The sequence below is a fragment of the Conger conger genome, chromosome 7 (genome assembly GCF_963514075.1).
Source record: "Conger conger chromosome 7, fConCon1.1, whole genome shotgun sequence".
Taxonomy (NCBI): Eukaryota; Metazoa; Chordata; class Actinopteri; order Anguilliformes; family Congridae; genus Conger; species Conger conger.
This window is the reverse complement of record NC_083766.1, coordinates 39,496,764-39,522,776: the sequence shown is the minus strand read 5'-3', so window position 1 is coordinate 39,522,776 and position 26,013 is coordinate 39,496,764. Positions and strand designations below refer to the sequence as shown.

The window sequence follows — 26,013 nt, the reverse complement described above, 5'->3', positions numbered from 1 at the left end:
CTTCAGCCTTCAAACCTTTGGATCACTGTCTTGCTGGAATGCCAAACTTCTCTTCGACTTCAATGTCTGGACTGACCATTGAACATTAGCCTCTAGAATTTCTTGAATTTCTCGCACTGTGTTCCCAGCTGCCACACAGCATAATGGATCCATGCTTCAGAGTTGGCAAGGCACAAAGGCTTTTCTCCAAACATACCTTCTTTGGTGGTGGCCAAAAAATTCCATTTTGGTTTTGTCAGGCAAAGCACATTGTTCCAAAGGCTTCAGGCTTCTCAATGGTTTCTTTTGCATACTTCAAAAGCTTAATTTTGTGTTGAGGTCATTCTTTCTGACAGTTAACAAATGAAAATAAAAAGCAATCTTGCCTTAATATTTGCAGAAATATTTAACGCTTACCATTTAGTGTTCAGGTTTGCTTTCGTTCACATTCGTTCACATTCATTGTAACAGACATTTAAACTAGGGGTACCCAAATCTTTGCACCCCACTGTAAAAAAGTATTATGGAGATAAGAACAAAATTGTGAGGTATCAAGCTTATGGGCTATACATACAAAACTACAACCTAAAATGTATTCCTCAAGCTAGTTTATTTTCCTTGCTACTTGTTTTCTAGCGAGCAATCCTGTTACTGTTGTAATATTTTGTTTCATAGTACATAATTATTTGGAATCAGGTTCCCTACAGTATTAGTACAGCATTATTATTACTTAGAGTGTACTGCTATTAGCTTAAAGCAGTGTTGTAACTGGTGTCCTGAAGTCAGTAGCTGTTTGAGAATGTTTTAGTTAATTGAGAAGTAATTTGTTGATTTATGTACGGAGTACTTCCCGACCATGACATAAACCAAGGAGGTTATAGCTAGTTACTGCTACATACTGTAGTAAAGCTAAAAACAAACCCTTGCCTGACACGAAAATGCCATGGTGTTAGTGCCAAGTCGGCATTCATAAATCTACTTAAGGCAAAAGCAAATAAACCAAAGCTATCTAATACATGCTGGGTTAATCTCAAGTTTATTGTAGACTACGTGAATATACGTGAGTTACTATTAGCCAAATAATATTTTGATAACATCAAATAATCGTAGATGTGAAGATGTGATGTTTGGACTTTACAAAACAGTGAAACAGAGTAAAACAGAGTTACCACAGAAGCACTCTGTGCCAAGCAGCCAGGGTGGGTGTTTCTTATGTGATCATATAATGTGAGAAGCCACATTGCATGCGCTGAAATTAACCCAAATTTAGGAATATTGCCGCAGTTATTTTAAAAAATCTGTCTCGGGGAGAGATTAGATGGGATGAGACTAACTAGTCAAACTGCAATCTTTGTATGAAAACATTTATTGACCTTATATTTCCACTTTTGGGGCTTTCACCATTCACATACAAGTTCAAGTTATTTTGGCAAGCAGGCATTGGAGTTCACTATTTAGCCACTTGGGGTTAGGGATTCGCTTTGAAAGGCTTGTTGTTGCCACATTGGTCAGCTCTGTCATGCTCTAAAAACCCTGGTAATGGCAGTAAGCAACGCAGTGCCTGCTGGTTTAACACTTTGAAGCCGGCACTTGAATTTTGTCAGCGTTTGGAGGGCTTAACAGTCACTGGATTCATCCTCTGATTTGCCTGGGTTATTCATGATTCCACGTTACTTTTTTAAGAAAAATTTAAGAAAGGTAAATGAGACCCAGTGAACTTGAAAGACACTGATTTTATCTCTGATCTGTGGAGCTGATCATAATCAAAGGAATACTTATCATTAGCTGTGAATTCAGATCTGACTTATTTACCCCAAACTGAACATCATATTGAGGTCCATGCTGTGGTTTGTAGGGGTTGCCAGTATGCAGACAACAGATTACCAGATGCAAGTACCCTGTGCAGCACATGTGAGTCTCCCAGTTTGCGAAAGTCTATTTTTATTCCCTTGGTCATTTCTATTTCTAATGACGCCTAGGATTCATTCAGTGGCCCTCGCTGCCATGCATGAAAGTATGCCTGTAACTGAAATAACAGCTGCCATCCCTTTGAAGACACATCACACTTTTGTGGATATGGGGGAAGATCAATATCTGACCATTAACTTGTCTTGTGAAAACGAATTAGCATGTGGTAGAGAAAATAAATTGTGAAGCACTCAACAACAGCTACGTGTGTTCTCATATAAAAAGCAGACATAGTGAAACCACAAAACAAATATGCAGATGCTTCAAGAAACAGGACCAGGCGAGCCTAGTTTAGCTGGACCCTGATGTAGCTAAGGAGGTTGCAAATGCACTTCCATCATTCAAGCATTTCCATCTCAATAGGCTACTAAAAGATGTAGGAATGTTTGTGAAATAAGGGCGAGTTAGAGATGATTTGTTTTGCTGAGGTAATGAATGAATCTGTACTGCTAGGTGCTGGAAGAACAGAGGTTGCAGAACACTGGTCTTTCCTACAGTGGTTTCATATTTCATTTGGTGGTTTGCTTCTGCTGTAAAATTTTAATTGGTTCATACGGGCAGTCACATTGCTTTTCGGCCTTTAACAGGCAGAACAATCATTTGTAGCAAGATTGGCCATTATCCACAGTGATTTAGGGTTTGCTTTTCACGCAACCAACACCAGGTGGCAAATGTGAGCGCTCTACTTCACCGTTGTTGTGAGCCCACCCTTGCCGGTGTGATGGACTTAATTTGCCTTGGCCTACCATTTCAACCATTTTCTTTCATTGTTTGCAATTCAATTATCGTAAATTTCTGCACCATAGAACAGTAGATAACCTACAATGTGACAAGAGTGTTAAAAGTACAATAGGTAAGATGTTTGTGTTAAAAAATCTTACAAGACCATTGTAAAACCCTTCCCATGATTGAAAAAGGCTCACTGACATGTTGACTGACCCTCTGCCTGTTCTCAAAACAAACATGTCCAGTGACATTACGATTGAGCTGATAAAATTAAAGACTGTGGTCAAAGTTGTTAATTGATGAACAAACCATTTGGTAAGATAGGCTAAAGCAAATAATAACGTGCTTTTAACCTGCTTTTCTTTATGTTGACAAACTTGAAACATGAAGATACTTTGAAGATACACATGAAGATGTTTTTCTGATCCATTTAAATATGTTACTTTTTTAGGTAGGCTAATTGTTTGCAATGTAGCACATACTGCTGCCTCCTTTCATGACTTTTCATGAATACAGTATTACTTTTTGGAAACAGAATAGCAAAAATATCAGCGGTGCAAAAGCGATGACGCGAACCCCCCATTCCCACACCCGTTCTCACGGCGGCACACAAATTACTGGCATTGGGATAGGGTGTGTCCCAAATAGCCTACTCTTGAAAAAAATTATCTCCCCTCCCCAGAGTAAAGGAGAATTTTAGGTAACAACTGCTTAGCCCCAACCATCACATTTGCTGCTAATTAGTAGAACAATAGCATGCTACTATAGCTCCTAACCCCTTTTCATCCATTTATTTGATGATGGACTTGCATAGCTCTAGCTATGCACTATGAAATAATAAGCACTACTAAAAGATAATGTGGTAACATTAACAAAATGCTTAAGAATAAAGCCATTTATTAGGGATTAATTTAACATATTAAAATGCACCAGAAGCTCACATATGCCTGGTGGACATTAATGTGGGGAAAAAACTAAAAATCTGCCAAGGCAGAAGCGCCAAATAACAAAAGCACTACCGTTGGGTCCAAACATTCACATTTCAGCTGTTGGTGTACTTAAATAATATATTAGTTCTTAATGAAATGCACTGAACTGCATGAATAGATTTTTTTATTTTATTTGCTTTTTCAGTCTCATGTGATCAAACCAGAAACTGTATCACTGTTGTAAGATCATGATTGTTCCATCAGCTGTAACATTCAATATAAAATACACATAATATTTATTGCTACAACAGAATTTTAGTTTTTTCAACGAGCAGAGGTAGCTAGATAGCTATTTGCCTAACCTAGGTGGTAGCCAACTAAGCTAACTTTAGAAAGAAACTAAGAAAGCTATAGCTGCCCAGGCACCATGGAATCCAAACTAGCATATTACAGAAGATAACAATTAGCTAACATGATATTAAATGATATCTTAGATACAATCTAATAGTTAGCAAGCTTGCTAGCTAAGGTTTGCAACAGCAAACTTAATAGCTAGAACATTTTTCCACATTCTACCTGTGGGCTACCGGAAAAACTTCCAGCTATTCATAAATAGAAGCATTTTGTTCAAATTAAAAGAGTGCTGAGACACTGATATTTTGTACTGCTATCTCCACTGTTTTATGAATTGCTAGCATTTGAAGTGTAAGCCGACTCAGCGACTCTGTTTGTTCTGTCATCTTGTTACAGGTTTCTGAATCTTCAGTACCAGAACCTTCGTCATACATACAGCATAGGCCTTCTCATATTTCAACAAGGTATGTCAGTCAGTAAGAGACAAAGTGAAATGTAGGCTGGTCCTGCAAAAATGAAGAAGCTGTCAAGGATTTTCATATGATGTTAAAAACATAAAATCAGCAGATGTAATCACCTTCAAACTGAATAAGGAAGGGCAAGCATGAACCCCTGTGAAATTTTGGCCCACCAGCCATGGCTTGGGGTGGTATTCAGTTAAGGTGGGTGCTGCTTACACGCCAGATCACTGATAAGGATTTTGACAATTTTTGAAGCCATTATAGTGGTGCTCTTTCATATGTGGGGTTAATGAAGTTAGTCTCTTTAGAACTGCTTGATCAGACTCAGCAGAACTCTCCGGAAAGTGGGTCAGGGTGACCTATTTTTCTCACAGTTCGCGGGGGCAGGTGGGAGAGCTGTTTGTGACTTGATTGCGTAGCGGGGGTTGTGGCGGGTTTGAAGGGTGGGGGCGCATTGTGTGGGGTCCTGTCGTGACACATAGTGACACGGAATGGGGTCAGCGTGAAAGGCCTCCACCTTGTGAAAGGCTTGTCTTATTGTAGAAAGTAAGCTGTAAATGAGCTGTAGATTAGCTGCCCCATGCTGTGCTGAAAGGTCTCCCTCCCCTAACTCCTGTCACACTTTGGCCTGTAGAGTGGGTTAGGGTGATAGTCCTTCTTCCGGAGGTTGCTCTGTTTTCTCTTCTCATATGGCTGTTCTTGCTTCTGCTTGATGTAGATATTTTTGATGCTCAGTTTCACAAAAAATGTCAAGTTCAGCTGAACAGATAGGCAGCAGTACGTGCAAGATGTCTTCTCTGTAGTGAAATGGGAAAAATGTGTGCCTTAAGTCTCCACACTTCAGCCACTTCAGCCATAACATTGCATTCCTTCTGTTAAAATATCCCTGCAAAAAGGTATTTTGTAGCTCCTTAAACCTGGTCTGCTAATCAGGGGGCGTATGTATAAAGCCGCTCAAAATTACTCCTAAGAATGGTCTCAAACTTTGAATTAGGTGTTAAAAAATTCTCACCAAAAAGTAGGACCTCAGTACTATGCATAACAGACCAAAAAGACCATTTTTAGCGGAGTAAGAGCCATTCTTAGGTGCTGATATGAGTTCACAGCAATTCACAGCACGCTCAGCTGCTATAAAGTGGAACTAAATGATGGCACCCAGGAATCTGCAAGTCTTCATAGAACGTCCTGTTGCATGAACTGCAATTTGCTCATGCCTCCATTCAAGTTATATTAAAAAGGAAGATATGTTGACAAATACAAGGGGCTGCTTCTTTCTTGTCACAAAATGTTGTGCCACCTTACAATTTTAAACAGGAACAATTAGGAATGTGCTCTCGTGCCTCCACTCATGATTCTGTATTCTTCTCTAATGTAATACAAAACTTTTATTTACTAATTATAGTATCCGATCTTTGAAAAGATGACATTAATACAAGAATTTCTTGTATGACATTAATACAAGAATACAATTGTACTTGTTCTTACTTTTAGATCAAAATCAGAATTCTGATGCACTTCTGAGACCTAAGTTTTATACATACCGGTCCTGGGTTTTAATACAAGAAGTGTGTGTGTGTGAATAGTTCCTTGATTTACATCTTCCAGCCAGCTGAATAATAACAAAAAATTATTCAGTAATGTTTCTCAGTGAAATTACTACAGTGTTGTGGCATTAATAAATTCAGTTTATTTGGCTAATCTCCCTGGCATTTTGTTTGTGCCTCCAAGCCAACATTAAGCTTCCAGCCTCTGATAACCACATCTATATGACCAATGTTTGGTTTCTGGGGGTCCTTGTTCCTGTTGTACAAAACAATGTATTTGTGTATAGTAGTGTGGTAGTTGCAAGGAATGCCCATTCACTGTGACAATACCCATACTGCATTTTTAAAGTCGCATAAATGGATAGAGAGCATGATTAAGATTTGCAGATTCTTCCCATGCTATTGGCAGTATGACTCATCTGGGACCAATCTCGAAATGTACTGTGTAGAATGTATTCCAAGATTAACTGTAATCACTTAATTATTATGGATGGATTAATGGATAGTTTTACCTAGTTATGACTTCATTTTATAATAGATGTTTTTTGCATTCATTCTTTTTTTCTGCCTGCAATTTTCAATCACTATGGTAACCGGATATACACTCACAGACCACTTTATTAGGTATTTTATTAGACTTATTTTCTAGACTTCTACTGCTGTAGCCTATCCACTTAGAGTTATGATGTGTTGTGTGTTCAGAGATGCTCTCCTGCATGCCACTGTTGTAATGTGTGGTTATTTGCATTCCTGTCACTTTCCTGTCAGCTTTGAACACTTTCCTCTGACGTCTGTCATTAACAAGGCATTTCTATCTGCAGAATTGCTGTTTTTTTTGTTTTTTTGCATCATTCTTTGCAAACTCTAGAGACTAGTGTGTGTGAAAATCCCAGGAGATCAGCCGTTTCTGAGATACTCAAACCACCCTGTTTGACCCCAACAATCATTTCCCCATTCCCCATTTCCACTATAAAAACTGGACAAAGCCGAACTAAAGAGCAGGGGCAGTCCGTGCTTCTTATAATTGAAAAGTACAGATACATGATTGGTTTTACTATTGACATGCATAATTCTAAATTATTCAAATGGTTAATACAAAAGCATATTGTGAAATGTAACAAATGAAATGATTGAATATACAGTGGGCACTTATTGGCACCCTTCATAAAAATGGAGAAAAGGGCTGCATATAATAAACAACATTGATAATGATGTATATCTTGTGTTCAAACATACAACATTGATAATGATGCATATTTTCTGTTCAAACATAAGGGAAAACTATATACTTTTATTTCAAAACATTTACTCTCATGTTTCAATGTTTTTCATTTAGTCATTTCAGAATGTGCCAGAATGTTTGGCACCACTAACAATTATTCTAAATAAAATCAAATAAAATTGTACTTTAATTTAGTTCGTCTCAGTCTAAAGGAACTGTATTGCATCATTTTGTCATCACTTCCTGTTTCACTAGAGTATAAAAATGAAGTAACAAGAATGCAAAATCCCTTTGTCAACCATCAGCATGGGAAAAGCCAAAGAACTCTCAATTCAGAAGACATAGATGTTTATTGACCATCACAAGTCTGGTAATGGGTACAAAAACATACATAAATGGTTAAGCATACCACTTAGCACTGTAATAATAAAAAGGTGTAAACATATGTAATTGTTGCAAACTTGCCAGGAAAAGGTTCCAAGTGCATATTATCCCCACAGACAGTAAGGAAGATGGAGGCGATAAATAACCCTAGGATCACAGTTTAAGAATTGCAGAGATTGTGACAGCTGAGCACAATAAACAAAACCAAGCATCTTGAGTTTGCCAAACCTCATTGGAATTATGACTGGAAGAGTGCTTAGGTCAAGTGAAACCAAAATTCAATGTTTTGACCATACTCACCATAAACTTGTTTGGTGGTAAAATGGAATGCTTATAAGGACAAGCACATCTACCTACTGTCAAATATGGCGGTGGGTCATTGATGTTTTGGAGATGTTTTTCTGCCAGTGGTCCAGGGGCAGCATTTGATACTAATGGCACAATTAATTCAACAAAGTACTAGGAAATCTTGGGAGAATATCTGGTTGCCTCTGCTCAGAAGCTGAGTCATAAGTAGATTGTCCAGCAGTACAATGACTCCAAGCATACATCAAAATCCACACAGAAATGGATAAGTAAACAACAACCATGCAATACAACGGCCATCTCAGTATCCAGACTGAAATCCTATTAAAAATACATACTTAATAAGTCATAATAAAGATATTCTCCACCCTTCAGTACTTTTCAGCATTTTTTACTTTCATATCTGTTTGAATGGATACCTTGCATGCCTCTCGCGCCTCTCACTGTCTGAAGGAGGACCAGAGCTCAGTGTTCTGACCTTGTTCTGAAACCTTCACCTCTACTCTGAAAGCTCCTCTGCTGCTTATCAGGGTCCCTGACAGGTGTTCACTTTATATGCTGTGTGCAACCTAATCCTTTATCTGACATCCTTTGGCATCAGGAGCAAACCCTATTTAAATTTTGCAGGCTAAATTAAGACTAATGAAGTTACTGGCTGGCCCAGTCTGCAAGCTTTGCAGAAGATGTAGGTTGGGTTCACTGACTAAGGTTTGTTCCTTACAAACTGATTGTGAAACTGAATGGCTCAGTTTGTGCATGTGTGTTGATCATGGTGACTTAAGTGTATTTATTTCGCTCTATGTATTAAAGCAATTGACTTGATATGCCTGTCTAGAAGGGAGGAGAAGGGTAGAAATATGGGGTTAGGTGCAATTACAACTGGTTAGTATTGAACTGAAACGTAGAAATCATGGCTATTTCTTGAATTAAATGTCTGACATCCATTCCGTGCTCTTATCACACTCCTATCTTTTGACAAATGGAACACCCTTTGGGAATATAGCCTACAGAGAGAGCATAGCATACTGGGACATGAAATATCTGTCAGTGTTAATACAGGAGGGCGCACATAATGGCAGCCACCAGAATCTGCAAATGAAGACTGGCTCAAGAGACCTTGTCTCCAACTGCTATTTCCATAGGCATAACACCTTTGGAGACACATCTGTAGCTGATGTGAGAATTTTTAAAAAGTTCCTCTTCCTGTTCTGGTGAAATGCTCTCTCCTTTGAGGAGTAAAGCACTCTTGTGAGCACGATAGGAGCTGCTGGTCACAGGGGGGCTGGTAACCGACATGTGATAACATTACAGTCTTGAGCAGGGCTAGGGGACTCTGGCACACTGGCAATATGCACAACAAAAGTTTCAGCGCATCTGTAAACTACCCCGATCGGGAATGCAAATAACAGTCAGAAATGTACTCTGCAAATCCATTACAAATGCTAAGAATGATTAATTGAATGCTTTGGCTGTAAAACCTTTGGCTGTAAAACCTGAGTTTAACCAAAACATAATTTACTAAATGTGTCATTTGCACATTTAGGGGTAATTCTTTATCAACAGCATCACATTGATTAGTGCAGTGCTGCAGTTTCAACATGAAAATGGCAGTGAGCAAACAGAAAATTACTTTTCATTGTTATTGATTAGTGATTAGTGTCGGGCCTACCCTGTCACTAATCAGTAAGTGTTCTTATGAACATAGTGCAACCCCCACCTCCTTGATTACCCCAAATAGGCACTGATGAAACCAGTCTCACAAGTCACATCATAAAACATCACTTTTGCAAAGTAACTAAATCAAACTGATTTTATTTAGTATACTACTTGTATACTGTATATTTGAAGGAATAGGCATTCGTTGACATTAATAAATGCCATATTTCTCAAATTTTGGGGGGAAAGCATAATATTCTGGACCTTTCTTAATTCTCACACCATAAAGGCTCATTGGGCTCAAAGCATTTTGCATGGCCTGTCAGTGATTTAGCCAGCTTCAAACATTGTGAATCTCATGATTTCCTTTCAGTAGTATTTAAAATGAACTGTAACCCAGTGTATCGCCAAAATTCCATTAATGATGTCAACCAGATTCGTGGAGTTCTATGGAGCTGGGGCTAAAGCCACGTCACTCCTAAAATTGCAAATGACTTCGCGAGGAGGTTAAGAATGTACTGGCCAGACAGTAGAAAGGTTAAGGATACAGCATCCTGATAATTTCCTCCTCCCCCCACTGGGGTACAGATAAGAGCAGTGCAGATTAAAAAAAAAATAATAATAATTTGAGAGATGTCTATCAGGCGGGTGTGAAGGTTTTTGTCTTGCAGATCCAGTTCAAGGATGCCTGCAGGCAGAGCGGCTCTGGCTGTGCCAGTGATGCGCTCAAGGTCACACGCGCTCGCCCCGTGACATTCAGCAACAACGGGGAGAGGAAGGGGGGAACAGAGATGCTGTGAAATTCATCACCATCATTGAGAGAGAGAGAGCGAGAGCGAGAGCGAGAGCGAGCGAGAGAGAGAGAGAGAGAGAGAGAGAGAGAGACAGAGAGAGAGAGAGAGAGAGAGAGAGAGAGAGAGAGAGAGAGAGAGAGAGAGATTTTTCTGAAAGGACCCAGATCTCAGGGAAATAAATACTAATTTAATTTAGGATCAAACTAAATTGAACATTGCACAAATTATACTTATTGAGGCCTCACAATTAGTTCATCTTGAAGTTTTAACTTTGCTGTGGAAGCCAGAAGGGCTTTTTATGCCATTAAAAGGGGAATACAATTTGACGTTCCAATTAAAATTTGGCTACAGGTCTTTAAAACTGTAATTGAACGTATTGTACAAAAATACAATAATGTTGCAAAAATGGAGAAAACACCTAACTGAATCCCTGCATGCAGAATTCTATAAAAATGATGCTATATGTACAAAGAAAAACATCCAATAATGCATGCAGGGCTGAATTAGGCCAATATCCACTACTAATGAACATTGAAAAAAGCAATTAAGTTTTGGCCACATCGACCCCAGCACTTACCATTACAAAGCCATAAAAAGGCAAGAGCTGAGCATAGAGAAGTCCTGTCAGTCAGTCGGTCCTGAGGCTTACTGCAGTAACACCTATGAACACCAATCATCCTGAAGACGACTCCACCAAAACATGGAAAAAGGACATTATCGTAAACTAAATTATATCACAACGATTGAAAAACTCAAACCCAAACCTAACTTAATTGGCCCTAAAAAGATAATACATTTAGGCAGATTTCCTAACCACAGTCAAAAAAAAAGAAAGAAAAGTAGGATACTATTGATAATGTACAGGCTCAGTGAGCACAGTTTGGCCATAAAGACCAGTCTGCACAGGCAGACCTGGCTCCCCAAAGAGGAAAGGCTGTGCTCACAGTGCCAACAAAGAGGAGACCGAGATTCACTTTCTAGTACACTGTAAAAATAGGAAACTGAAACATTCTTCAGTAAAATTGCAGCGGTTTGCCCAATCTCCCTGGTGAGAAACTCCCCATCCTCCTAGGAGAGGAAGGGAGATGCGTAACCCTGGCAGCGCAATACTTTTCTGCCTGCCATAGCCTGAGAGATAGTGAGTGACCATGAAGACAATGACAGATCCTATTAATCTCTTATTATTGTTGTTGTTTTTGTTGGTTATTATTTTAATTATTATAACTTGACTTCATTGTTCATGTTTTACTTTTACATGCTGTTATATACTTGTATGTTTCATGTTTGCTTTGGAATATTTACCTATGTATTTCCTGCCAATAAAGCACATTGAATTGAAATGAGAGCGAGAGAGGTAGATGACCAAAGTACAACTGGCTCAGTGGGCTGTCTGGCTGCTACACATTTTTTTACCGACGTAACAATACCTAGTTCTGCTGTTTTCATCAGATTCACTGCTCAGGATTATATTATTATGTGACTGCTGAAAGTGCATTCATTTTTTTCTGTCTGTAATCTCTGTTTTGGCCATCGCACAAACTAAGTTGTATCTTTGGTTGGTATTTGCAGTTTTTCTTCACAGGCAAAAGTTATTTCAGGTAATTAATGTAACAGCTCTACAAAATAGTTGGGTCAGGAGAGTTGATGGTGGAGAAATGTTGGATTATTCATGGTGTTTCTGTGCTGTGAGAGAAAATACTAGCCCTAGCTGTCAAACGTATCTATTTTCAGTCTCAACTCAACTTTCTGCTCAGACAGGATTTGCAGAATAAATCCCCATTGCTCCTCTTGCAATGCAAGTTGAGATATTACTTCCCTAAAATCTAGATTTAAAGACTGGGTGGACCTCTGTGACCTTTGATACATATTGTTGGCTGAGACAAACAATTAATCCACCCAAGTAAATAATTCATTCTCTTGCCCTGTAAAATTTTATCTGTTCACAATGATCATTTTGTACCCATTCTGTCATCTTGATAGGATGAAAGCAGAAGTGCAGTATAGTTTAAGGGGGTAGGCTTAAAGGCTATCATAAGGTTGCATGTTTAAGCCCTTGTTGGGCCCTGTGTCTGTACCCTTGTGGAATGTGAATGGCTTACCTAGCTTCATTAAATTGTAATGAATACTCATACTCTATTGTAGATGTAATGTTAAATGGATAAAATTGCCACTTTTGCTGATCAATCTACACTCAATAAAGAATCTTTTGCCACTGTATAAAAAAGAAAAGAAATCTCTCATGTACATAATTATTCAGATTCAAGCCCCTTTGGCAGCAATTACAGCTTTGAGTCTTGGGTAAGTCTCAACAAGAATGGGAGCATTATACATTGTGAACTTCAGGTCTCTCCAGAGATGTTCTATGGGGTTTAAGTCTGGGCCACTCAAGGACAGTCAGAGACTTGACTCCCAGTCCAGCGTTGTCCTGGCTGTAGGCTTCGGGTCATTGTTGTGCTGAAAGGTGAACGTCACCCGAGTCTGAGGTCGTCTGCACTCTGGAGCAGGTTTTATTAAAGGGTCTCTCTGTATTTAGCTGCATTCATCCTTCCCTCAATTCTGACCAGTTTCCCTGTCCCTGCCGCTGAGAGGCACCCCTATAGCATGATGCTGCCACCACCATGCTTCACCGTAGGGATGGTATTAATCCAGGTGATGAACAATGCCTGGTGTTTGGTGTTTGCCATATATAGTGCTGTGAGTTCTGCCCACAGAGTTCATTTTTTGGATCATCAGACCAGAGAATCTTTTTCCTCATGCTCTCAGATTCCTTTAAATGCCATTTGGCAAACTTTTACTCACGAGTGGCTTCCATCTAGAGAATTTCCCCCCTTTTTTTCCTTCGTTAAGCTCTCGGCTGCACTTTGGGGGGGTTCACCCTCTTGGAAGCAAATAGCCAGCATGGTTTTCGTAAGAGTAGGTCATGCCTAACAAACCTTTTGGCATCCTTGGAGGAAGCTACCAAATGTTTTGATGATAGCAGGGCTTATGATATTGTATATCTAGATTTTTCCAAAAAGCATAGCAGAACTGGCTATGGGACAGAACACAAAGAGTAGTTGTAGCAGGGGCCTTGTCCGAGCAGGGTATTGTGGAAAGTGGAGTCCCACAGGGATCGGTGCTGGGGCCATTGCTCTTCCTCATTTACATAAATGACCTTGACAGAGGCATTGAAAGAATGTTTGCAGATGATGCAAAACTGGGAGGTTAAGCTTTTTTTAACAGTTTCAAATCTACTAAAGCAATCCAGGAAGACTTAAAAGGAATCCAGAAGTGGGCAGAAACCTGGCAAATGAAATTAAATAAACAAGTAAATGTAAAGTTCTACACATGGGAAATTAAAATATAAGGCAGGATTACTTTATGGGGGGTACAAAAGACTTGGGCGTAATAGTTGACCAAAGCCTTTCAGGTTCTAGTGAGTGTGCGATAGCAGTAAAAAAGGCCAACAGGATGCTAGGATATATAGCCAGGAGTATTGAGCATAAGTCTTAAGGTTATATTCACCTTATGAAATAGTCTTGTTAGACCACACTTGGAGTACTCTATGCAGTTCTGGGGACCGCATTATAAGCACTGGAAAAGGTTCCATGAAGGGCACCCAGATTGATTTCATGTATAAAAGATAAGTTACGAGGATAGACTTAAGATGTTTCATCTCTTTAAGCTTAGTAAAAGGAAACTTAGGGGGGATTTGATTGAGGCTTTTAAATTCATTAAAGGGATAAAGAAAGTGAATTATAGGCAATGCTTCAGTGTGAGTTCGGAAATTGGCAATACAGATATTAGGAAGTATTTATTTACACAGCGAGTGGTGAATGTGTGGAATAGCCTGCCAGGACATATAGTGGAGGCAGAAACACTGGGGGTTTTCAAGACCAGGCTTGATATGACGCTAGCTGGATACAATATAGCTTTTAAGCAAACCAAGCAGTAGGTACACTTAGGGGTCGGAAAAGGTGAGCATTGCTGGGCTGAATGGCCTGTTCTCCCAGTTACCTTATGTTATGCTCTGTTATGTTCAAGTTATTTTATAATCATTAGATTCTTGGTCAACTCCCTGACCAAGGATCTTCTTGCCGGGTTACTCAGTTTGACTCGATGGCCAACTCTACGACGAGTCCTGGTGGTTTCAAACTTCTTCCATTTCACAATTATTGAGGCCATTTTGGTCCTAGGAACACTCAAAGCTTGAGAAATGGATTCTGTTCCTTGCCACAAGTTTATCGCAGAGGTCTACAGAGAGGCACCTGAACACAATATGGAGTGCCACAGCAAAGGGCCTGAATACTTACAGTCCCTTCAAAAAGTATTGGAATAGCAAGGTCAATTCCTTTGTTTTTGCTATACATTGACAATTGAGTTTGAGGTCAATGTACATGACTGATCTGAATCTCAGCTTTTATTTCCTGGAATTGTTATCTAGCTCTGTTAAACAACTTAGAACATATCACCTTCAGACCACCCGATTTTTAGGTGAGTAAAAGTATTGGAACAGATAGTATTTAAGTAAATGAAAGTAAATAACACTTAATGTTTTGTAGCATTTGTTTCAGGGGAGGGGGAGGTTTCCCTTTAATCTTCTCTTTAGTAGAGGTTATTATTGGTCTAATCAGTCCATAAAACTTTTGTGGCTCATCTCAGTATTTCTTTGCAAATTGTTATCTCGCCTTCAGATTCTTACTACTGATGAGTTGTTTGCTGCCTCTATATTGCTGCTCTCTTCTTCGAACGGTTGATTGAGATACCTTCATCCCTGCCCTGTGGAGATTGTTTGTGATGTCACTAACTGATGTTTTGGGGTTTTTCTTCAAAGCGCTCCCAATATTTCTGTCATCAACTGCTGTTATTTTCCTTCGTCGACCTGTTCGATGTCTGTTGTGCAGTATGCCATGGTTTTTTTCTTCTTTAGGACATTCCAAGTTGTTGCACAAGCTATCCCCAATGCTTTTGCAATGGCTCTGATCAATTTCTAAGCCCCAAATGGCTTGCTTTTCTCCAAAAGACAGCTCTCTGGTTTTCATTTTAGTTCATCTTTTCAAACACAAATGCAGTCTTCACTGGCAAAACCCAAGGCTAAAATGAAGAGTAGACATTCAGAACTATTTATTGTTTAACCAATCAATCTTAACAGGACACATCTGGGCAACAAGAAACACCAGTCATTCACATGTTCCAATACTTTTTCTCACCTAAAAATTGGTTAGTCTGATACAAAAGGTGATATGTTCTAAGCTGTTTTACAAATCCAGATAAAAATACTTGGAAATATGTACATAATTTGACCTCAAACTCAATTGTCGTCAGTCTATAGCAAAAACAAAGGAATTGACCTTGCTGTTGCATTACTTTTGGAGGGGACTGTATGTAAATTTCAGTTTTAGATTCTTAATAAATTAGCAAAGATTTATAAAACATGGGGGGGGTGTGAAATTCCTAAAGACACTAGCCTGATTTCTGTGTCTTCATCAGTTTCAGGTCAACCACGTTCGGTTGGAGTATGAGGCTCCAGTTAGCAGAAAGAGCTGAATGAGTGTATTATGAATTACCCCAGCGTCTGCCCTTGTCACAAGGCTGACGGCTACCGCTCTGTGTACTTGTGGTCCACCTCCTTTGAGTTTCCTTGAAAATTCCTCTGCGGCTCTCTGTCGCACGTTTGCGCTGATCACAGCAAAGAGGGCTGTGTGAGGTTTTCTTATTAACTGCTTTCCTCATCTGGGGAAAAGCCAGGAAACCCAGGCGTACTCCTTTTTTTAATGCACTGGCTTTTCCTCAGTCATTTAATTAAGAATGGCGAGATTATTCTGCCCAAAGTCAGCACCTTCTGCCTTCCAGGGTCTCATTTATCTCTGATTAAACTTGTCTAATTCTGGAACTTTATAGGCAGTTCTTTCTGGGCCCCAGACAGCAGAGAGACACTGTGGGTGAAAACAGGGGATAAAGACTACAATGGAGCAGTGCTCCTGTTCCTGTTAGTCAGCTCGGAGAGGCCATTCTTTATTAACTTGACAGTTTTGTTTTCAACGCTCAGCAAAAGGTTTTAATTTTCAATCAGCTGTTCATTTTCAAACAAGACAAATGCAAAAACTGTAACATTAGCCTTCTTGCAAGCTCTACTGTCTAGGTTGGTGGAAGCCCCCCCCCCCCCCACTCCCCCAAACGTTGGCGTAATTGGCATCCGCAGCTGCTGTTCCGTTCAACAAGGGATGGCTCTGCAGCGTCTGCTTTGTGTGACAGCTGCCTAATTGGGCATTCTCCCCGTGTAGTGAGCCTGCCTCCTTTAGCCCGGCTGCTGACGAATGGCAGAGGATTACAGATGAGGACACGGTGACCTGCTCGACCTTCCCACAGAGGGGTGGGAGGGGCCTCGCACAAGCTCAGCAGTGCAGGTCACTGCAGGATGAGGTCGTGAGAAGGTGGGGATTCTGCCAGGTGGCAGATGACAAAGTGTCACATGACAGTAGCCTGATGTCAGTATGTCAAGGGTAGAGCTGTTGGCACAATCTCCAACCTTTTTTTCTCCCCCGGGTGTTTTGTTACAGTTCCACACTCCTGTCTGTATTCAGGCTACAGTTCAGCCATAGTCAGCAGAAGCAGAGGGAATTAGTTGTAAGTGTGCTGTTTTAAAGTTATTTTTCATTTGGCTGTGTTTTTTTCCCTCTGCTGTCCTAGCCTGGATTCTGGTCTGTTCAAGCAGCTAACTAGTTCTGTAGGTAATGCATTAGCTCTTCCAGGCTCCTTTAATCATGCTACTTGAAAAATGGTCAGATTGTGCAAGTAATTAGACTTGTTGGGTACATAACAAAACATGCGGTGCAAATTCTGTGCTGAAAGTGCCACACTTTTGCCTGACTGTCATGGCAGCTAATATGTGAACATGGAATTTTACTTCACGGTACCTCAGGCAAGTGTAAGAAAAACTGCAACAAATGAACATGAAAGAGGTGCTAAGAAACGTTAGAGAAAAGACCCGGTGGTAATGTGATTGTCTCACACAAACAAGTAGAGCATTAAAAAGCAGTCTTTTAAATTAAGCATTTGTAAGACATAAAAGAATGTTCAACCACTGTCATCATGAGAATTATATAATTATATCTTTCTCATTTGTGTTGTATCAGCAGTTTGACCATTCCAGTAATTGACAAGAAGGGCAGTAGCAAGACAATTTCCTATATTTCCTGAATTTCCTATATTCCTCTGGTGCATTAATTCTGATGAACATCGTCTTTGCTAAATAAAATAACAAAGTACAGTATTAATGTGACAGGGCAAGGAAAAGTACTTAGTGACGTCCTTTGTTTTGTTTTGTCATGATCTCCCAATATTTATTTTGGTTTTATGACCATCTACCCCCTGTGCGACCTCACTGGTTTTATTCTTCTAGGAGGCTGTTTAATTCCCTGAAGCTACACATCCATCAGCAGTAAATTCTGATTAAAATCTGATGAATTAGTTCACTCCAGTGTTTGTGTGTGTTTGCGTGTGTGTATGTGCACATGTCTGTGTGTGTTGACCGAGAGAGATTGAGAGTGAGTGAAGGAGTATGAGGGAGAGGGAGTGAAAGAAACACATAGAGAGACAGCAAGAGGGAGTGTGCGAGAGAGAGAGAGAAAGAAAGAAGGATGGCTGGGTTACTGAAGGTTTACTGTTGACCTTGTTGTGTGTAGCTGCTTTTCACTGTCTGAGTCAAGCTGCATGAGCTCTCTAATCCCATGCCCTGATACACGTAGACTTGATTAGTGGCAGCAGTTATCTGGGCAGAAGACAGTCCGCCCTCCCCTCGCATTGTTCACGACTGGGGCACGGAGGGGTGTCAAACTATAGGAGAGAGGGAGGAGGGAGTGAGAGAGAGACAGAGAGCCACATTAGTATTCCAGTGGAGCATTCCTGCCTGTAGAGCAAATTGATTACCACACTGTACCTGCACTTGGCATCTCAGCTCAGGAGAAAAAAAGGTAAGGCTGCACATTGGGTCTCTGTGTTCGCATTACGTGCAGAAAACATGGAAGGTTTATGTAACTGGCCCTCATGGCATCTTCTGCTTCTACTTTCGTGCTCTTGCGAAAGGAATTCACAGATTTATTCTAATTACCATTGCAAAAATGTATGTTTAATGTAACTTAGTGCAACCTATTTAATGGATCAATTATTTTGTCATAAGTTTCATGATATACTGTATATACATATTAAAAATGTAATAATTTTTTAAAGGGATGCTTTATGAAGGAATATTCAGGCTTTGTCCTCACCGCTTGTGGAGCTGTGAAATGTAGTTATCTCATTCTGCAATCTTCTAAACTATGTGGATGGTGGCAGTGAAAGCAGAGCCAGGATTGTAAATTTTGCTCCTCATCGCAGTGCTATTTATACAATATCATGAGGGTGAGCTGTACTTAGGGGCAAAAGCTGACCTGGACATGAACATTCTCAGAATACCTCTGGAAAAGTAGATCTTCCATCTCTTCTTTAGTTCACTTAATCAGCATGATCTTTGAGCAACTTCCGTTTTATGACATTGTAGTTATACTGTCATAGGAAGTACTTATTTATGTGGAATGTTAATCTAAGGAACCAGAGAGAAAGTACAATATATTTTGGACTGGTATGTCAGGCGCAGTAGCTAAATTCAGCCCTTTTCAAGAATACATTTTTACATTCGCTTCTATATCTTCTGCGGAAACTTTTTTCGTGGAAATAAAATAAACCATGGCCCTGAGTGGCCACACATCCTGCAACCTACCCAGACTGCAAACAGGGGGTTTTGGGGGGCAGGGGACTTTTTGTGAGACCTCTGGTTTGACTTTGGTGCAGACAGGTTTTCAGGGTTTTGAGCTGTGACACACAGTACTATGGACCAGTGTCCTGCATAAGCTTGTGAGCAGACGCGGTCACCCTGGTGTCTGCATTTGTGCACGGTACTGCCTGAGGCGGAGGAACGCAGGTCATTGGGTTGTGATGTCCTGTGGGGTTTGTTGGCTTGTGCTCCAGGACAGAACTGCCAACTGGAATGATACTATGCAAAGTTTCCTCTGAAAGGTTATACTTAATCGTTTTATCTTTTAGTCGGTTAAGTGCATATAATTGATTAAAGAGATTCAATTAATAATGTCAGTTTGGTTTAAAGGATGCTCTCAAAGATATTAAAAAGGGGACATTTCATTAGACAAAGCTAAGGTCTCATCCTGCATTTGCAGTTTTTATGTGTTCAGTGTTTGATAGTTCTAGTGATTTAGTTTAACACTGTAGCATATTATGTAGCTTGGTGTTTCACTAACCAGAAGCATTCCTTTTTTGTCAGTAAAACATTTTCAAATTTTGAAAAATACTAATTGCCTAAATTTACAAGTTTCTTGCACTGATTCATACCACAGTAAGAAAGTGACATAAATATCTTACATTGCTGCTCTATAATAATATTTTACTCTTTTCTTAAGTAGTCCATGTTCTTTTCTGAAACTCCCTTTTAGAATTAAAAAATGAATAGTAGTTTACTTTATAATTCACATATTATTATACGATATAACAATGTCTTTGCTTGGAAAGCTTCACTTTGGGCCAGATTTACTATGCCTTTGCGTCGATTTTCAGGCGCACATATGACGCATTGTGCCCAGGAAACATGCATCAAACAGCACAAAATCATCAAACAGATTATTAATAATCAATATTAATTAATGATCGCAGCCAAGCAATAATTCAGGCTGGGTGTTTGTCTATTTACAAAATAATTGATTAAATTCACCAATATCTCATACACAGCGTTGGTAAGTGACTGAAATAACGTGCTCAACCGTAGTGACAGTAACTGAGGTTTAAAAAAATCAGTGTTGCCGTGAGTAAAAAAATATGAGTAAGCTAAATGCATTGATATGCTGCTTTGAATCGCTTTTGTCCATCTCAGAAGGAGCTTGCATTAGTTATCTTCCAAAACAATCGCAGAAAAGAAGCGGGGAATTAAAGGACCCATGCAACTTCTGTGACAAACACACAGACATACAAATAATTACGCTTCTGGGAGAAATAAAAGATGTACTGGTACCTCCCACTCAATGTTCCCATTCTACCTTGGCAACAGTTACATCTCACATTTCATTCAAAAGAAAATAGCCGCCACAGCTGGAATATGTCCACATTTTGTCCTGCACTGGATATGGTTTTACATGGCAGCCGATACATTGATATCGCCACGCACAGTGAAGATACTCAATGCACTTAACACCTGTTTTAACTGCACTGTTTAAGATCTCTTTCCAAAATGTGGTTTGTAGGCAGACCCATTTGCTGATTGCTTAATGAGCTGTAGCCTTCATAAATAAGATGTTCATTTCAGGCAGACTGCGACCGCACCAACACGCCATCCTCAGGCCGCATTTTGTGCTGCAAGCTTTGTGTACGTAAATCTGGCCCTAAGTATTTAAATGTGGGATTGCTTGGTACATACAACTAAATAATTAGTTATCTTAGAATAGCTTGGGTGTTTATGTGTCTAGGTGCTTTTTAGTATCATTCAAAGACTGTGATGACCCATTCTATGAAAGAGGGTGAACAAAGGCCAATTGTAATGTGCTTTCTGTGTGTTACTAAGATGGGGGTTTTCTACATGTTTCCCAGTAGGCATTATCGAGTTAGACACACTTTCTGAGATTATTCTTTTGCCATGGTTGTTACATGAGCTTACATGAACTTCTATTTTCTTTCCAATGTGGTCATTTTATTTTTTAAATATCCATTTTTCATTCAATTCATCCATATTGATTTAACATGGCTATGACATATGTGATTACTAGTAAATCTATAGCAAGCAGGCTATAGCCAGAATTAACCATTTAAAGCACAGATGTCAAACTCCAGTCCTGGAGGGCTGCAGTGTCTGCTGGTTTTTGGTGTGCGTCAGCATGAGAGATTAATTTCCAAGTCTTTCATTGGCTAAAGAGACCACCCACCTTGTTCTCAAGGACTTAATTGGCTGCTGGTTGAAGGGAAACCACAAATACCAGCAGACACTGCGGCCCTCCAGGACTGGAGTTTGACATCCCTGATTTAAAGCTAATGGGGTTCTCAGTGTTTGCTGTATTTATCTGCTATAAGCTGTAGCATTGCTGTGAATGTATTCAGTTTATGCTATGTTCATAAATTCATAAATGCTATGCCATTGAGGTAGTAATTGTGGGAATGCATGGAACTAAGCTAAAATAGAATATCCTAACCTTGTTTAGATTGTTAAGAATAGCTTGTAAACTGATGTTTTTTGTTTTTACTTTTGTTAAACTCATTGACGCTGTGCATCAGGATATTGTGTAATGGAAGAAATACACAGACTTGTCAAAATCAAATCATTTGTGTTGCAATGCTCAAATGTTTTTCAGAAACAGGCCAAAATATAAAGCTTCATAAATGGAGGGTTAGTACCGGTGAAGATGTTTCAGTTAACTGTTCAGCTCAACTGTTAGAGCCAAAAGGAAACTCAGAACATGAGTACACTCGCCCTTGGCCTCAGATTACAAAGGAGTATCATGTATCATGTGCTCTAGTCCATTTACATTATTCTCTCAAGAATTTTCAGGAAAAGAGTTCTGGGTGGTTTTTACAAAACCGCACAAATATTTATGACAAGCACTAACTTATAGTTACATTTGGCGCATCTTCCTAACCGGCTAGATCCTAATGTTCTGAGACATTCTAGAGGACATTTGGAAAGTGCAAAGTCATGTTGCCTTATGTAAGTTAAGCAATTCCTCATCTGTTAGTCTCTGTATTGGTGAAATGAGTAAGCTGTTCACATCTATCAGTCTCTTACTCCCCAATGTGCTCTGGCTGAAAATTGAATGAACAGCAGGCAAGAAAGTGGGATCAGCCTGTCAAGGGCCTCAATCGCACAGTTAGGAGACTCTCTCCTGCGGCCTTTTCAGATGGCCTGAAAGAGCACTCCGCCTTGAAGTTCAAACCCATCGTCCTCTAACAAGGTTCTAGGGAGGTACCTGATCGTTATGTGCCCACAGTTCTGCCTCTGATGAGGTGGAGATGACATTATGTTGTTGGGATAGACAGGAGTGGAATGCTCCACCATTATGTAAGGCTTCTGGAACCTTTGCTCCAGAAGTGTAGGCACTGGCAGGTTCAGTTATGGGAATGTAGGTCATGTTGATGTGCCCTTATGTTGAGTTTGTAGTCGCAATCAGTTGGTGTAATGATCAGTGCAGCGGAAGTGCTTGGGCCTTGATTTTATGTGTGTGTGTGTGTGTGTGTGTGTGTGCATATATATATATGTGCTTGTGAGTTTAAAAAATTGTACTTGATATCTGATGACACTGAATTATATTTTTGTTGTTTTTTTAGTCATATGTTCTGCCTTTCAACTTGTAGTAATGAAAATATAAGCTATGCATTGACTGTATGGTCATAATGCATTGTGACTTGTCAGTCTGTACAGTAATGCTGAAACCTGTATATAGATTATGTGATCTAATAATGTTAGCCCTTGTCTCTCCTTTAAACTCTAACCTTGACGCACCATTAATGCACTGGACACATCTGCTAAGCAAGAATTTTCGGATATTAGCAATACACACAGCAAGGGCAGGTTTGTCACTTTTTATTAAGACCAAGAGCTTTGTATGGACGCCAGCTGTTGCATCCAGTCGAAAGCCTGCATGAATGACCTTGACTTTAACTGTGGGTCCTGTAGCTTTTTCATTTTTTTATCATGCATTTTAAATAGCTTAAATGGATTACAATTCCTGGACAATGGAGGTAATTTATTATCTATTTTTTGGGGGGCAATTCATCTTGTACCTTTCATGTGAGCGTTGGAAGATTGGCTTTGGATATGAAATCCCTGCCATTTGTATCTGGTCCCCTTTTTCATGTGAATCATCCCTTTTCTCTCTGCTATTCATTCTGGAGTGTCTAACAGCTTCTGATCATTTTTAGGACCTTCTATTATGGAGTTGCTCAAAGGAAGGACACTTGTAGCAGTACATGGTGTATTCTTGTAGTGATGCTACTTCTTTTTCGACCACTGGTCTGTAAAATAATTTTAAATTCCCTCAGATGTTTTCCTTAGTGTTTTAAAGATGTGTAATTACCAGCAGCACAGAGGCTCAAAAGCAATCTACATCCAAAGGACAGATTTAGACCACAGACAGTTCATTTTCAGTATTTGCACCACAGGAATTTGTAATAGCCACATATTTTCTGTTTTCACATGTCAGGTCTTATAGTGCTTTGCTTGTGAATAATGGGATTTGCCATGAGGGATGTAATGCATGAGCAAAGCCTGCACCCTAATATTGCAATGTAAGTCTTGATGGTCATTTCCCCTTTTGAAACACTGTTCACAGCAACACCAAGCTATTACTGGAACATAGGGTACCTTTTATAGAGTGGTCGACTGATGCACCGATTAATCGGGCCGATGTCTGGCATTTTGAGATCATCAGCATTGGCCGTTCTGCAGACAGAACAGTTGGAAATGTGCTGCCATGTTACATTACATTACATTATTGGCATTTGGCAGACGGTCTTATCCAGCGACGTACAACAAAGTGCATACCCATAACCAGGGATAAGTTCGCTGAAAGACCCTAGAGGGAAGTACAATTTCAACTGCTACCTGTACAACAAAGATAAGGACGAGGGCCCTTTTTTTTTTTTTTTTTTTTTTTTTTTTTTTTGAGAACAAAGAAACAGAGCAAAAGTGACCAAAGTAACTATCCAAACACTGCTTACCTAGGAACTAAAAATACCGATACACAAAGCAAGTCACAGAGACAACAATTAAGGTTCACAGGGAGGTAAGGAGGGATGGGGAGAGGTGCTGCTTGAAGAGGTGTGTCTTCAGCTTGCGCTTGAAGGTGGGGAGAGATTCTACAGTTCTGACCTCAACGGGGAGTTCGTTCCACCACCGTGGAGCCAGAACAGACAGTAGTCGTGAGCGTGATGTGGAGGTTCGGAGAGGGGGAGGTGCCAAGCGGCTTGTGGAGGCTGAACGAAGAGGTCTGGCAGGGGTGTAGGGTCTGATGATTTTTTGTAGATAAGCTGGGGAAGACCCTTTAACTGCTTGGAAGGCTAGATGTGAATTTGATGTGAGCCATGACAGGCAGCCAGTGGAGGGAAGTAAGCAGGGGGGTGACGTATGAGTATTTGGGAAGGTTGAAGACCAGACGAGCTGCTGCATTCTGGATGAGTTGGAGGGGTCTGATGGCAGATGCTGGGAGGCCAGCCAAGTGGGAATTGCAGTAGTCCAGGCGGGACAGAACCATCGCTTGGACCAGGAGCTGGGTCAAGTAGGGGGTGAGAAAGGGGCGGATTCTCCGTATGTTGTATAGGAAGAACCTGCATGACCGGGTCACCGCCACAATGTTCTCGGAGAGGGACAGTCTGCTGTCTATCACCACGCCGAGGTTCCTTGCACTGGGTGACGGCGTGAGTGTGGTATCCCCGAGGGAAATGGAGAGATGCAGATGGGGAGAGGTTTTAGCAGGGATGAATATCATTTCAGTCTTGCCTGGGTTGAGCTTTAGATGGTGGTTGTCCATCCAGCTCTGGATGTCCCTCAGGCAAGCAGAGATACGGGCTGAAACCTGCGTATCAGACAGCGGGAACGAGACGAAGAGTTGGGTATCGTCCACGTAGCAGTGGTAGGATAGCCCATGTGCAGTGATCACAGGGCCAAGGGAGCGAGTGTAAAGAGAAAAAAGAAGCGGGCCTAGGACTGAGCCCTGGGGAACTCCTGTGGCGAGGGGCAGAGGAGTCGATACCGAACCAGCCCAGGCAACCTGGAAGGAGCGACCAGAGAGGTAGGACTCAATCCAGTCCAGGGCTGTGCCACAGATGCCCGTTGCTGATAGGGCAGACAGGAGGATGGAGTGATCCACAGTGTCGAAGGCAGCAGAGAGATCTAGAAGAATGAGGACAGAGGAGAGGGAGGCTGCTCGTGCGGCATGGAGTGACTCACTGACGGAGAGGAGCGCAGTCTCTGTCGAGTGGCCCGATCTGAAGCCAGACTGATGGGGGTCTAGCAGGTTGTTGTTAGAAAAGAAAGAAGAAAGTTGAGTAGAAGTGGCTCGTTCTATAGTTTTAGAAAGGAAAGGAAGAAGAGATACTGGGCGGTAGTTCTGGATGATGGAGGGATCCAGAGTAGGCTTTTTTAGCAGCGGAGTGATGTGGGCCCTCTTGGAGGATGCCGGAAAACAGCCGGAAGACAGGGAGGAGTTGACAAGGGAGGTGACAAATGGGAGAATGTCAGGTGTGATAGTTTGGAGAAGAGAAGAGGGGATAGGGTCAAGGGCACAGGTTGTAGGGCGGTGGCAGAGCAGGAGTTGAGAAACATCAGAGTCTGTAAGGGGGGAGAAAGTGGAAAAGGAAGGGATGGGCCTAGAGGGCGGGATGGGCACAGTGAGGGGGGCGGTGGTTGTAAAGGATCTGCGGATGACTGTGACCTTCTCATCGAAGAAATCAGCAAAGTCATCAGCAGCAAAGGAGGACTGAGGAGGAGGAGGCGGTGCATTGAGGAGAGAGGAGAAAATAGAGAAAAGTTTCCGGGGGTTAGAACCGGAGTTCTGAATTTGTGTTTGAAAGTATTTTGCTTTGGCGGCAGTGACAGCGGAAGAGAATGCCACCAGGAGAGACTGGTAAGTCGTGAGGTCTGAAGCGTCTCTGGATTTCCCCCACTTCCTCTCCGCTGCGCGGAGG

The 26,013-nt window shown here is 40.7% G+C and overlaps 1 protein-coding gene across 4 annotated transcripts in view; it reads left to right on the top strand.

Moving 5' to 3' along the window:
* The window catches only part of nrip1b (nuclear receptor interacting protein 1b), a 67,215-nt gene that overhangs the window by 25,494 nt on the left and 15,708 nt on the right, over positions 1 to 26,013 (top strand). The window contains exon 2 of one of the 4 annotated variants that reach the window (XM_061250133.1): positions 4,353 to 4,420. The exons of 1 other annotated variant lie outside the window; for it this stretch is intronic. The gene's annotated coding sequence lies outside the window, so the exon portion shown is untranslated. Of the gene's footprint in view, positions 1 to 4,352; positions 4,421 to 16,647; positions 16,737 to 24,994; positions 25,119 to 26,013 lie in introns of those variants that run through there. 2 more of the 4 variants (XM_061250135.1, XM_061250134.1) reach the window with 2 other exon arrangements.